The sequence below is a fragment of the Globicephala melas genome, chromosome 3 (genome assembly GCF_963455315.2).
Source record: "Globicephala melas chromosome 3, mGloMel1.2, whole genome shotgun sequence".
NCBI classification, from domain to species: Eukaryota; Metazoa; Chordata; class Mammalia; order Artiodactyla; family Delphinidae; genus Globicephala; species Globicephala melas.
In genome coordinates, this window is record NC_083316.1 from 56,086,375 (window position 1) to 56,101,283 (window position 14,909).

The window sequence follows — 14,909 nt, forward strand, 5'->3', positions numbered from 1 at the left end:
CAAAAGATACTTTTTGCTTTCCTTTGGGGTGCAAACTGTCCCTGAAAAATAGCAAATCCTTTGGACTGAATTCATGTACTATTTAGTAGCATGCGAAGAAAGTTAAAACAAACCCTAAAGGTCAAAAATGTGGATATAGAAAAATGGAGCACAGTTAAGTAAGGGTTATTTCAGGGAGAAAGTCAGCAATGACCATGTGTGCTGGGTTTAACGAAGGATCCAAACATAGAACTCATGAACAACCTAAGGTGGCTTGAAATTTATCAAACAGGTCAGGCTCTGTGACCAACACAGAAGCCTGGAAATGTATACTTTGCTTACTCCTTCTTCAGCTGGCTGGGATACACAGTCTAGAAATAAATTCCAACTTTGGGCTAAGTGATGGAGAAACTCTAAAGCTACACTCATACTTCCATGATGACTCCATCATCAAGCTGTAGTGGGGGCTCAGTCACATCAGGCACTATACCCAGTCCAGTGAAAAACAGGTGAGAGGAATAAGCCCTACTGCCTAAGGCTTGCAGGCGGTGCTGAGGTGATAAGAGAAGAGATGCTCTCAGCAGTTCCTGTAACTATAGCTGACACCTATTGAGTACCTAATATGTGCTTGATACTGTGCTAAGCACTTGGTTGTTTTTTAATGTCATTCAGTGCTCATTTGAAATAAGTACTGTCATCACCCCATTTTAGAGATAAGAAAATTAAGGCACAGAGAGGTTAAGCAACTTGCCCATGGCCATTTCTGCTGTTGGGTACAAGAACCAGAATGAACTCAGAGCCTCTGTTTGTAACCTCTGACCTGCTCCCTTTCAAAGACAACATTTTCCACCAGCATAAAAGAGACACTTCTTGCAACATTTACCCTGCTGTTCAATCTACCAGTGTGAACTTTTCTGTGATTAGGTCGTCAGTGTATTTGAAAGACAATGTAAAACAAAGTGAATCATTTCTCTCAGTCAAAATGGAGCTAGAGCTGGGTAAGCGTAGGGTCAGGGTAAGTTTTATCAGAAGCCAAAAGAAATAAGGATAAAAACATGGGCAGAGGCAGAATCCCTCAGAAAAGGGGTGATCAGGAATTGACAATGCAGCCATGTTTGATTGGCATGGCCAGTTGGCTTAATTCCCAGTGCATTGGGGCCCAAGGGAGATTCAGAGGGGAGGGTGACACGGGCTCACTTCAGAATCACAGATTCACAGGGAACTGTTGAGAAAAGAGGTCATTTCAGAAAGGGCTCAAAGTTGGGAAGAAAGAGGTACAAAAGAACGTCAGGGACTCCTCCTGGATACAAAGGTGAAAGGAGTGGCGTGACCAGTGCCCGAGAGAAATACGTCAGCCGGGACGGAGGCAGGCAGCCAGCCTTCCTGGGGCAGCTGCACCTGACAGCCTTTCTACGGACTGGCACTTTTGCCGATCCCACCGCCTGATTCAGGGAGAGTGGGGACCCTGCAGATAACTCGTGTCACCAGGAGGAGCTGGGATTTGAGTAAAAGGGCAGAAAATTCTCTCTTCTAGTCAAGACTCCGAATAGCTGGCAGTAGCCAGATCGCCCCCGAAGCACAAGCTTGGAGTCACGGAGTGTTTCACGGTGGGTAGAGGGAGGCGAGGCAGAAGGAGATGAAACCCCCATTCTGAGAAAAAAGATTTTAGTTTACTCAGTGTCTATAGCAAAACCTTTTCCTTGGAAAGCTCTGAGAGTGCAGGGAGGGGCCCAGAGGGAGACAGGGACACAAAAGGTGGTTCCTCCAGCTTCCTTTGACTCATTCTCCTTAGCATATAGTATCAATACATCCCCAGGGCAACCCCACTTGCAAAGGCCAGATAGGGTAGGGGGGCTGCCGGGAGTCCTGCTCGTACCTGCTGTTAATACCATGTGCACGAATCATTGAATGAAGATTGGAGGGCTCCTGGCCTAGGACTGGAGACAACCAGATTCACAGTGGTCTTTCCTCCCACTTGGGGTTCCAGGTGCTGAGAAGGCCAGACTACCAATGAAGGACCCTGTTCAAGGTGAGAGACTGGACACCCAGGCCAGCCCTCAGTCCTCCCCTGGGTAAGCCTGTATGGAAACCACAAACCTGGGTGTATTTCTGTTCTAACGTCTCCATGGGGCAACTGGACTGGCACGTAATGTTTGCTTACACACCTATTCTGTAGCCTGTAACTGTTTACTAGCTGTGTGCTGCCAGGATGGGGTGAGCACGTGTGGACAGTTATAAACATGAGCCTCAGAGCCAGTGGAATCCCAACACTGTCGACCTTGACGGTACCTCTCTGAGCCTTGTTTTCTTCATCTGGAAGATGGGCTAATGAGAGCATGCACTCCGTGCTGCCTCTTGCCCTGCGTTCATCACTCACACGCTATGCTGCCTTCTTCTGTTTCTCACACACCCTGAACTCAATCCCATCTCAGACCTTCCGGAAGGCTCTCCCCACCGTTCTTCCCACGGCTGGTTCCTTTTCACCCTGCAGGCTTCACTCAACTATCACCCTTCGCCATACAATCATACCTTCCTTGGCCAGACAATCTCAAGTAGCTTCTCCCCCAAACTCAAGTTCGTTTTTTTATTCTGATCTACGGTCTTCACAAAATTTGCTACTCTTTGAAATTATCTTGTTTACTTGTTTACACACTGATTTCGCACTCACTCAGTAAGAGCTCACCTTACTCCTTATGTAAAATTATACCCTGTGTCTCCCCGATTTCCCTTCCCTGCTTTATTTTTCTTCTTGGCACTTATAGCATACCATTTAATTTACTTCCTCCTTTAGTTTACTGTCTGTCTTTTCTCCACTAGAATATAGCTCTGTGAAGGCAGACGTTTTTGTTTGTTTGGGTCACTGCTGTATCCTGAGTGCTTAGCAGAACACTTGGCACACAGTAGGTCATCAGTAATGTTTACTGGTTGGAAGGATCCATTTGTTGATAGTCCGTCCCTCTCCACTGGAAAGTAAGCACTACTCGAGCAGGCACTTTATCACCCTGTTCACTGTTGCACATAACAACTCCGTAAGGGCACCCAAGAAATATATGTTCAGTTCACGAGTGGCACCCATTTTCTAGGGATATCTGAAGGTTCAAAGGAGATAATCCCCATAAACTTGGCATAAGTGCCATGCCCATTGTAAGAGTTCAGTAAAAGTTAGGATGCAATTACTATTAAAAATTGAGCTTTTGGTATTGAACCTGTAGAAACTCTTGTGCTTTCTTTTTTTTTTTTTTTTTTTTTTTGTGGTACGCGGCCACTCACTGCTGTGGCCTCTCCCGCTGCGGAGCACAGGCTCCGGACGCGCAGGCTCAGCGGCCATGGCTCACGGGCCCAGCCGCTCCGCGGCATGTGGGATCTTCCCGGACCGGGGCACGAAGCCGTGTCCCCTGCATCGGCAGGCGGACTCTCAACCACTGCGCCACCAGGAAAGCCCTCTTGTGCTTTCTTGATTTGGGTTTCAGAACCCAGGACACCTCATATTTGTACGCTGAGACTTTGCATCTGCCTCTGGTTCACAGGGGGCCAGGCAGGATGGGGCCCCTAGAGCTCGATCCTGGTCTAGGAAATACTCTCTTTATTACCCTTTCACGGTAAAACAAATCTTTTTGTTGAGTCGACTTGGAATATTGAAGCTCAACTGTTAACAAGTGCTGTGTTAAATTACATTGAAGTCAAGGTCTGAGCATTTCACACCAGCTAATAGTCCCCCACCCCTTGGAAACCTGATTGGCTTTTAGGTCAAGGTGAGTCTAGAAGGAATCTATCCATGGTAGACACATCCTGGCTCTTCCAAAGTTTGCCATGTGTTTTCACTCCCGTGCTGTTTGATTTTTGGTGAACGGCTGTGTTTTCCTGTGCCCAGTGGAACTGCATTGAAGCAGAGGGGTTGTCTGCCAGAGAGGCCAGCAGTTTAGAGTAGTGTATCATTTTCTCAAAACAGAGAAGCCCAGACCCAGGCCTGCCATACACTGGGTTTCCACCATGAAGAGTATTTTTTTTTAGGAATGGAAGGCCATGTTTGAGCTTTCAGTCCCACATTTACGGGACTCTTCTGATACAATAGACACATCCTCCCCCAAAAGGCATTTAACAGTTTGATGACCTGGTAAATCCCACTATTTGAGGCTTGAAAGTGGGCACGGAAGCCTTTGAGAACTCAGCTTTCAGCTGATTTTAAGTATTTGCTCTGACTTTAAGAGCACTGGGAACTCGGTGCGTATCGTACCTGAGGTTCACTGATTGTCTTTAGACAAATCGTAATCTCACAGGTGTAGCCTTGGAAGGAGAGAACTTGGGTGAGTTCCTGATCAGGCTAATGGTTTGCAATTGGCTGCCTAAAAACAAGACCTGCTACATCTCCAGACCTTTGGAAGTATGGTGGCAACCAAGATTTTTGTTTTTAATGCCATGTTCCTACAATAGCAGATGTCTGGAGAAGAACGGAATCTACCAGTATGTATCTAGAAGCCGTACCCCGTGGACCCCCAAATTGACTGATGCTGCACCATCCCACTCTACCAGCTCCTCCACCCCTAGGTTGACCCAGGTTCACTGCAGACCTCAAGGCAAAGAGCTGGACGTTCACAACTCTCTTCACCCTCCCAGAGACCTCAAAGCTCAAGAAAAACGGAAATCTGCGAGCCCTCACCAGTGATGGGGGATCCCTCCCCTGGGAAAAGCAAAGGCTAGAGCCCAGCTGCCTTTTATTCTTTGTTAGACGAGCTAATTACAGCCTTAACTCACAACTTTTCTCCTCATTCAAACCTGAAATCTGGACAATTCCCTTTTCTTGCATAATATCCTGGAGTTACCACTGCAAAGGAAGGTGTGTGACAGGTAAGTTGCCTTCTCTGTTTCTAGACTAACTAAGATAGATGTGAGAAGTGATGTAATCACTGACCATGAAAATGTTGTTAAATTATTTTATCTAAAAAAATGTCTGTACGTTTAGAAATCACAGTCAGTATTCTGTGAGCACATTTTTTAGGCCTGATACATTTCATATAACAACTTCCTCTTTGAAAACAGTTTTTAAAATGGAATTAGCACAAAGCATTGATGTCACTTTTAAAAGTGGTATTTTAAAATGAGTTTAAAGTGCCATTAAGTTGTAACCACCTTACAAAACAATATGACTAAATATAAAGCAATACAGTACAAGCTGAGTTCACAAGTTTGAAATGAAATTTTTAAAGATGAAGCAAGCAGTGAAGTTCACATTCTGTTTAAGCAGATCTTCTGGTACTCCCATTGTAGCTCCTTTTCCCCTATTCCAATAATTTGAATTTTTTTAAATTATGGCATTTGAAGAGTTCTCAAAATAACACCTACCTTCATCTCAGTAACAACAGACATATGGTTTTATTTACCTTGAATTATAAGTTGGTGTATTTTGTATATTTTTTTCAATCACACATACGGCAAAACTTTATCTATACAAAACTCAGCTATCCTGAAATCTCAGGGAGACAGGGGTTGGCTCAGGACCACAAAAAAATTAAAATAAATAAGTAAAAGAGGCCTCTGGTTAACCAAATACATTTTGGAAAATCTATGCACTAAAGCTCATGCACTTGATTCAAGTGGCAGCTCAGAATCTGTTTTGGCCTAGTTGATTTACCATCGTAAACTTACAGATTAAACACTACATAGGGGCTTCCCTGGTGGCGCAGTGGTTGAGAGTCTGCCTGCCGATGCAGGGGACGCGGGTTCGTGCCCCGTACAGGGAGGATCCTACATGCCGCGGAGCCGCTGGGCCCCTGAGCCATGGCCGCTGAGCCTGCGCGTCCGGAGCCTGTGCTCCGCGGTGGGAGGGGCCACAGCAGTGAGAGGCCCGCGTACGGCAAAAAAAAACCAAAAACCAAAAAACACTACATACAAAAGAGGGAGTCAGAGATATTCCTTCAAGGTTATAACATTATCATCATCAGTGATAGCTGAAATCTCATCAGCAATGAAGGAGGTAAACAAACCAAGAACCAAGAACCAGCCAGTGAAATTACCTCTATGAAGTAGATATTTGACAATTTATTACAGGGACAAAATCCCAAGAGCTGTCACTGTGTTTCAGCTAATGTTCACAGTGATAAACCTGAGTCATCAAAGAAAGATAAGTTAGGTTCAGAACATTCTGTGTACAAATGGAGATAGATGTTTAGCCAAACAGAAAATTAAGCCGAGTTATTCATTCATTCAGCAAATCTCTATTGAATATATTTATTTATGTGCCAAGTACTGTGCTAGGCAGGTCTTGGGGACACACAGATACTGAGACAGCAGTTCCTGCTCTCAAGAAATTCACATTCTGGGACTTCCTTGGTGGTTAAGAATCTGCCTGCCAATGCAGGGGACACGGGTTCGAGCCCTTGTCTGGGAAGATCCCACATGCCGCGGAGCAACTAAGTCCGTGTGCCACAACTACTGAGCCTGCACTCTAGAGCCCACGAGCCACAACTACTGAGCCCACGAGCCACAACTACTGAAGCCTGCGCACCTAGATCCTGTGCTCTGCAACAAGAGAAGCCACTGCAATGAGAAGCCCGCGCACCGCAACGAAGAGTAGCCCCCTCTCGCTGCAACTAGAGAAAGCCCGCACGCAGCAACGAAGACTGAACGCAGCCAAAAATGAATAAATAAAAATAAATAAATTTATAAAAAAAGAAAACAACTCACATTCTAAGTCAGAGCTTTCAAAATATGGTCAGGGAACCCATAGGGGTCCACAAGATCCTTCCAGGCTATGTTCAAGATGAAAGCTATTTTTATTAATAATACATACTAAGATGGCATTTGCTGTTTTCCCACTGTTTTGGCATTTTCACTTATAGTGCAAAAGTAATGGTGAGTAAAACTGCTGGTTCCTTAGCATGAATCAAGACAGTGGCACCACACATACTAGTAATCATTGTACCATTCACCCCCCCATGCACAGAAAAAAACAAAAACAAACAAACAAAACACTCCTGCCACTTTCACTGCAGAATGTCCTTGACATAGCAGGAAAACTGATTAATTTTATTAAATTTCAACCTGAAATATATATCTTTTTAATATTCTATGTAATGAAATGGGAGTTATGCATGAATCACTTTTGCTGCATGTTGAAGTATGATAGTTGTCTAGAGGAAAAACGCTTGTGTGATTCCTTGAATTACAAGCTGAACTAGCCACTTTTTTAATGGAACACAGTTTTCACTTGAAAGGATGATTGACATATAAACTGTGTTCAAACTTGGGTATTTGGCAGAAGTTTTGTCAAAAGTGAGCCAATCACTTCAAGAAAACAACCTGTATTATTGGTTGCCAATAATATAACTTGAGCTTTCAGATGACACTTTGAGTTTTGGAAAACTAGAGCTTGCAGCTTCCCAATAATGAAAGATATGTTTGATGAGAATGATACTAAGAATTTTTTAATATTATATAATGAAATCATCAAATTAGAATGATGTGTATAATGCAGTGAACCAATCTTTTCCAGATTGCCAAAATGTATGTTACAAAATCACGCATGGATAAAAAATTTCACTCAAAGTGACGAATCGACAAAATGGATTTTAATGTAACAAAATACAAAAAGTGCATTGATTCGCTTTCACATTACACATCGAACGTAAACTTTAAGAATCTACCGCTTGTTGAGTTTTAGCGTAGTATCAAAGAAGCATATCCACAGTTACCTGAAAAGGTTATAAAAGTATCTTTCCCTTTTCCAGCTATCTGTGTGAGACTGGATTCTCCTCATATACTTCAACCCAAAAGAATTTATTGCAACATATTGAATGCAAAGGCAGACAGCAGAGTCCATGTACAAATGTATAACAATGCCATTTAAAAATGTATAACAATGCCATTTTCTCGCTGAAATTTTTGTTTTGAAAAATATAATTTTCATAAAAACATGTCCTTAGATGTTAACATGTAATAAGTTTATTACCATTATTTTTAAATAAATTGATAAAAATATTTTAAGAATTTCCCGATTTTAATTTCTAATACAATAAATATCGATAGTGATACCCACATTTACAAAAGCTCTTCAGGGTCCTTAATAATTTTTAAGAGTACCAAATATCCTGAGTCCAAAAACTTTAAGAACCACTGGTCTAGAAAGAAGACACAGACCTATAAGTCACTAATTCTAACCTATTTCTATATGGACTTTGATAAGAAGCAGCACAAGGTAACATGGGAGACTAGGGGATCCAGTCCAGTCTTGGAGAGTCAGCGAAGGCTCCCTGGAGGAAGTTATCTCTATGCTAGGACTTGATGGATGAGAAGCTAGCATAGTAAGAGGGGTAAGATGTTTAGGATAGAAGGAGGAGCTGATGCAAAGGTCCAGAGGAAAAAGAGAGTATGGCTCATTTATGAAAATAAAAGTTGCTTGGCAGAACTAGAGACTAGTTCGTGATAACCTAGATTGTTCTGCTTATATGATCATTTCAATAAAACGAGCATATATGTGCAGTGAAGGGTTAAAAATGGACTCTCTCTCAAGTATACATAATACTAATAAAGGGGGGAAGGTGGAAATAGTCTCTGGCATGCTGTAAATATTTATGGAAAGTTTAAAAGAACCACCTTAATAAGTTGGCACAAATATTTAATTAGAAGTTGTAGTCTACATTCCATAATATCTCTAAACTGAAGCCAAAATTCAGACTGTCTTTAAAAGATTTTTTCATGTTTAAATGAATTCTAATGAGATATTTAAAGTCTGATTTGAATTTGAAATATTACATGTTAAAGTTTAAAGCCTTATATTCTTTATAAATACTGTTTTCACCCCGATCAGTGATAGTTATCTCATGAATTCAGGTTATATCCAACAGTGATTTCCTCTAAGAGTGTCATAGATTGTAATGTCAACTTCTCCACATCTTGGTGGCTTCTTTGTCATGTTTGCCATATGGTCATGGTTTCCTGTTTTCTCATTTCCATTCTCTTTAATAGAGTCTTCACATCACACTAAAGAAAAACTTTCAATCAAATGCCCTGGAAAACTCCACCAGGAGTGAGATGTTGGCAGAGTCCAAGGTAGGCATGTATCCTGAAGACCAGGTAACCAGCAACTCTAAGAGGCATGTTCATACTCAACGCCCCTGGTCTATCCCATGGGTATTCATGAGCTGGAACAGAGCTTCTGAGAGTGATTTTTTTCTCTTTTTGGTAGGAGTTCAGAAGCAGCAGAAACAAATATTTCTGGCTCAGAGGTTGGGCTCTGTTTAATTGGTATCTTGGAACAGAAAGCCACCCGCAATCACGTGACTGCAATCTTTGGATGGCAGGCTGCTGTTACATATTATAGAATTAGGATTCACTGTGAGGAAAATGCAGTGGCCAAGGCTGTATTGCTACACTTCACAAACCATCTGAAGGGCTCTATTTACATAAACACTTATAGGGCACCCCAGAGATTATTTAGTCAGCTTCTGTTTGTAAGTCTGCCTGCATGTTGCTTTATCATTATATCTTCTGCATTATATGTTGCATGTTGTTTTGCTTGTCTATATCTTTTGTGGTTCCTGAGACTCTGAAAGGACAAAATAATACAACCGTGGGTGGATTATAGTGTGACATTTTTTATAGTCTATTGTACTTTAAGGTATTATCAAAAACAAATGAAAAAAGCAGCAAAAATATGTCAAACCAGTAAAACTAAGTAGTTTAAAAATAAGGTCAACTCTGGAACTGTAGACACCACCTGTATCTCCTAAAAGATTTAAAAGGACATTAAACAGTTAACATACTCTATCCCTAGCAACTAGCACTGTGTCTGACACCCAGTGTGTGTGTAGTAAATGCTAAATGAGTAAATGAATGGATGACTGAATTCTACGATATAGAAATGACAGTTATGCACAGTTTTCAAGTGAGGAGATTGAGACACAATGAGGTGAAGTAGCTTGTCTAATACACACGGCTAATAAAAGGTGGGACTGGGCTTGGAAGTCAGGCAACCTGACTATAAACTCACTTGATAAACCTCTATGCCACGCTTGAACGTAATGTTAGTGAAGTTTTCAGAGATCATTTATATTTAGGTAATGTGACATTTTTCCATCAAATATGATGATTGAATATTTAGTCATTATTAATATTTAATAATTATTTTTTAGGATGAAAGGTCTAACTTCCTCGCTGTCAGTAATCACTTATTGGGGTCATCTCATTGGTGACAGTGAGGGGGGTGGTGGATGAAAATCTCAGGAGATGGCACGTGTGGCTCAAAGACTAGCACAGTGGCCTTCGTATTCACATGACCTAAGTAGCCCCCTCTTGCATGCTTCCCTGCTGTGTGCCCGTCCTTCATGCTGCTGTCATGATTAAGGTAAAATGCTTTTCCAGATCAAATCAGAACCTTCTTTTACAATTACCATTTGGTTTGTTTTGTTTGTAATCCTGATGATTAATACATTTTGGAGTTTCAAATACTTAAAAGGCAGTCGATTTTTATATTTGCCACAGGAGGGCATATGGTTTAAAAGGCTGAGAAACGACAATATAGTCATGTTGCCTCCAGGTTATAATAATACCTGTTAGTGATGGTCCTAATGACCTCCCTGTGCTGGTGTTGTGTCCTGGAAAATGGAAGCATGGGAATTGAGAGAGACAATGTTTCTGAAGCCTGCTACAAGCTGTGAAGGCAGTACAAATGCCCAGTTACACGGGGGCTGTTCTGAGTCTGGTCATCATCCCACGCCCCTTTAGTTCTGGCAGATTCTCCACACTTCTCACTGTCAGTTGGCTCTTTCTTCTGTCATGTCCACTAGCGGCCAGCTTCTCACTCCCTGGTGTGGATGGAGAAATGGTGGTTCAAGGGCATTCAAGATGCCATCTCATTCCACACTGAATCTGTGCCACTTCACAGTTCTTTCAGAGACATTTTGTCCAGTGAACCTTCCTTTATTATCATCTAAAGAATGTTTAAGATGCCGTTTCTCCCTTTCCCTGGTTTTCTGTATCTGTACTTCTTCCCTTCTGGAAAGTAAGCTCTATGAGGGTAGGGACCAAGCTTGTTTTTCTCATCATTGCATCTTGAGGAACTACAATAGTATCTGGTACATGGTAGGTGGTTATTAAAGACATGCTGATTGAACAAATGTATGAGTGACTTAATAAAGGACTATCCCTTTGTGCACTGATATCACATCTTGGAAAACTTTCTTTTATTCTGCTTGTCTGTATATGATTTCCTTTTTTTTCCTGTCACTTTTAAAAACTTCTCACACGTACACACAGAAGGAATCCATCTCTGAAGTAACTAATCCATAAGCAACTATGGAATTCTAAACAGAACCAAACTCTTTTCAGAAATGGCAAAACTTGAATACCATCTAATGGGAAATCGGATACTTGCTGACTATGGGATTCGAGATAGATGGCCCACAGTTTTCTAAAGGGCAACTTTGATTGTATCGCTATTTTAAATCCCAGTGGTTTTCAGATGTTTTTGCTCAGCTCCAACCTATTTAGAGGGTGAATACCTTGTACTCTGAATGTGCTCTATGAGAAGCACAAAGATGAGAGACGCTGCATCAGGCAGCTTCACAAACAGTCCCAATCCTTCATTCTCAGACCCATTCTCCCCATGACCCAGCCCACAATGGGTGGGACTGGGACATAGCCGTCCAGGATGCCAGGCTACATGAGAACTTCCCAGAAGGCATGACACAAAGAATTAGGTTCCCAAAGTGTTACCTGTGTTAACAAATTACCACAAGTTTAGTGGCTTAAAACAACACAGATGGATTCGTTTACAGTTTTAGGGGTCGGAAGCCCTAAAATCAAGGTGTCAAGCAGAGGTTCATTCCTTCTGGAACTTCAAAGGGGGAATCCATTTGCGTGTCTTTTCCAGCTTCTAGAGGCCACCCATGTTCCTTGGCTCATGGCCTTCTTCCCCCATCTTCAAAACCAGCGGAGTACCTTCAAATCTCAATCCCTCTGTCTCTGTCTTTCTCAGCTCATCACATCTCTCTTCCATCATCACATCTCCTTCTCTAACTCAGAAACTCCTGTCTCCCTCTTATAAAGACCTTTGTGATTATACTGGGCCCACCCAAATAATTCAGGGTAATCTCCCCATCTCAAAATCCTGAGCTTAATTACATCTGCAAAGTCTTTTTTGCCAGGTAAAGTAACATATTCACCCATTCCAGAGATTAAGACATGAATGTTTTGTGGGGGGCATTATTCTGCCTATAACCCCACCCCCTGCTTTCTTCCTAATAGCCTCACAAAGTGGCCTCAGGTCCTCCCCTCTCCCGAGGCTGAGCACACTCACAGGCTGCTGGAGGCCTCCTGCCATTTCCTCCTTCTACGTTTTCCTGGTCCTCCCATCCGGATGCCACCTACTTCTTTCTCCACGTTCCTTGGAGCAAGCCGGACCCTCTCAGGGCATTCCTTTCTGCTGCCTTCCACCACATGTGTGTGTGCATGTGTTACTTTCCTGACTCACCTGAGCCAAGAGCCAGCTCTCTGAGCCCTCCTGGGGCCTAGAGCACTGCGGTGGATTACAGGTGCTCAGCTGTGGCTGCCAGCGCTCAGCAGAGGACACGTGAGCCACTTCTCCCTGGGCCTGGGGCCATCCGGAGGTTTCCCCAAGAGTCCCCAGACAGCACCCCTCACCCCAACCCCGGAGCACCTCTGCCCGCGAGGGATGGCTTCCCTGACTGTAAGCTGGTTGGATCTTGCTGTTTAGACTACAGTTGTGCCTGGGGCAGGGGCCGTTTGCCTGTGGCCCGGGAAGGGAGTTTGCACTTACGTCTGCAGCTTCCCACCAAGCCGGCTTGTTATTGCTTTGCTGTTTGCTGTGGCCCCGGCAGTTTGTCTGCAGTGCCAGCCGAGGAGCTCCGTCTCCAAGCAGCCTTGGCTATTTCCACTATAATTCTCTTTCCCTCAGGATGCCATCCTCTACATGTGTTTGTATGACTCACTGGGCACTTGTACTTGGTAAGCGCCTGAGCTTAATGAGAAGGCTGGCCGAGAACTTCCCAGACCCGTTTCAGCCACTTCCTGGGCAGGTCTTACCTCAGCACAGGCAGAATCTTACCTCTAGCCATCAAGAAATGCAGAAGTAAGAACTGCTTAATTGCCAGACACTAGGTGAAGCTTGGGGCTGGAGTTGAAGTGGATGAAAGGGCAGGGCAGGTGAGGGAATAAAAACATGAAATCAAAGTTTCTGCTCTTACACATTCAAAATCGGCTGGGGAGAAAGATAGGTTACCAAGTCATTGCAAAATCTTCTCTCAGCAAAGTGCTGTGGAGCTGAGGCAAAATGAGTGGATTCATGTCTCCCAATCTTCATCTGGATAAATCCAAATCATTAAGAATAAAGTCTTAAAAGTACTAGAAAACCCCTGGGTGAATTTTTCTTACATAATCTCAGAATGGCAAAGGCCTTTCTAAATATAACATAGGACTCATAAACCGTAAATGAAAAAATAGTTAAATTTAACTACATAAAAAATATTCCCCATCGCAAAATCTACAATACATAGAGTCAAAAAAAAAAAAAAAAAGCCAAAATGAGAAAAAATATTTGTAATCTTACTACAGAAAAAAAGCAAAGTTCCCTAATGTATAAAAAATAGACACGGATCAATAAGAAAAACACTAACCATCCAATAAAAAAGTGGGCAAAGGATATAAGCAGACAGCTCACAGAAGATGAAATGCAGATCACCCTTAAAAGTATGAAAAGATGGTCCAGCTCACTTATAATAAGATAAAAAATTTTAAATCCATTCATAAAAACTGAGAACAAAATGTAACAAAGGAACCTATTTATGTATTGAGTTAGTGGCATAATATATAGAAAGGAGTTAAGTGACTTTAAAACTGCATCCCTGTGGGATATATCTAATAACAAAGAAAATTGCAAAAAACAAAAAATCCTAAATTGCTTTCAGTAATCCTATTGATAATCAGTAGCATTTTTATTGCTATTCTGTTATTCTAAGAGGGTTGTATACGAATTGTAAAATAAAACAAAAAGAAAAATGACCATTTTGGTGTTTTTGGCAACTGGTTATTTTGGTTCTCTAGTGTGACACATTCTAAGAAAAAAAGTAATTGCAAAAATTTTAAACTGCTTTTAGTAATTGTTGGCAAAAATATTTTGACCTGAGACTCCTGTGAGTATAATTTTTTTTTTTTTTTTTTTGTGGTACGCGGGCCTGTCACTGCTGTGGCCTCTCCCGTTGCGGAGCACAGGCTCCGGACGCGCAGGTTCAGCGGCCATGGCTCACGGGCCCAGCCACTCCGCGGCATGTGGGATCTTCCCAGACTGGGGCACGAACCCGTGTCCCCTGCATCAGCAGGCGGACTCTCAACCACTGCGCCACCAGGGAAGCCCCTGTGAGTATAATTTGTATATATTTTCAGATAAAGAAAATGAGAAATTATCTGCTCTTCTAATTCTTTCACCCTTGGTGACTTTGAGAACTGGAATTCTTGGCATAAGACAAAGGAAATACGTTGTAAAATTGAGGGGTAAGCAAAATCTCTGCAGTCCTGATCCTGAATTGGCAATTTCAGAATGAACTCATATTATCTTGAAAAAAAATTCACTTTCTATTTCTGTCCACTGAAAATATCTACAAACAATGACTAAGATAGTAGCAACAAGTCACTCCTAGTATTCAGACTATGGTCTCTAAATACAATTTCCCTCTTAAGCAACTAGGGTTCCTTAGAGAAATGGCTAATTCCATGTTCTGAGGCCAGGTATATTCAAGGTGAGCTGGGAATATCTTAGCATATCACTGCCCAAAGATTGAAAAATTAAAATATCAATATGAATAATGACTTAAGTTATATTCTTAATGATACAAAAAATTATTCATCACCTTTGGAGGGATGTTATGGAATTCATTATTTTCAAAATTAGTAAATAAAGAGAATCAAGTGTTTATCTTTCC